This window comes from Anser brachyrhynchus (assembly GCF_964034855.1).
Source record: "Anser brachyrhynchus genome assembly, chromosome: 5".
NCBI classification, from domain to species: Eukaryota; Metazoa; Chordata; class Aves; order Anseriformes; family Anatidae; genus Anser; species Anser brachyrhynchus.
In genome coordinates, this window is record NC_137699.1 from 35,387,715 (window position 1) to 35,388,551 (window position 837).

An 837-nucleotide genomic window follows, 5' to 3' on the forward strand; every position below is an offset into this window, starting at 1 on the left:
GCTTCTCAACAGCTGGTGCTGCAAGCAAAACCCTGCCAACAGGTGTTTCCAAAGAGAGGCCTCGACAGCACAGCAAACTGCTGTGTGAGGTGATCCACCACTCTGCATCTCCTTGTGACACATGGCGCGTGATGTGTCAAGACCTTTAAGATTAACTGTGGAAGCAATGGACTTCTTAGAAACCGCCAGTGTAAAACAAGTAATTTTCCACTGCATTTTTCTCTATTACTACTTTGGTGGCCCCTCTTATAGTATAAGCTACACAATAATCTTCCTTCCCCAACAATACTAATTTGCAGTGAATAACTACACAGGACAAGTAGCCCCTCACAGCTGTCATGCCTGAGGCTGAAAAAAAGAACCTAAGTAGATGTATGTGTGTTTACTGGGCCTCCTCCAGTCTGGTACATTAATCTTCAATCAGGAATAAAGGTGCCTTATTAGCCTACATTATTAAAGTAGTACATTATTAATTAAAGGACTTTGTTGTAGTGATTGAAGCCAATTATTTCTTAATGCTCAACACTTCTTTAATTAGAAGCTGCTAAACAGCAATGAGAGGCCAGCACTCACTCTATTTATCTACTCTTACTTTGGATTTGATCAGATCTGATTTTGGCCAGCCAGCCTCTGCAAGCCAAGGTATGTCAACACGATGAAACCGCGCTGCCCCTGCTGACCAAACCACATCCACGCCATCATCCTGCAGAGACAAAGAGTGAACACACGTGTGTGTAACTGCACCAACTCCTGACAGCCACACCTGCTCACATGCTGCATTTACTAGCACATTAAAGTGCTGCCATGGGAATTAAACAGTACCGCTGGGCACACTCA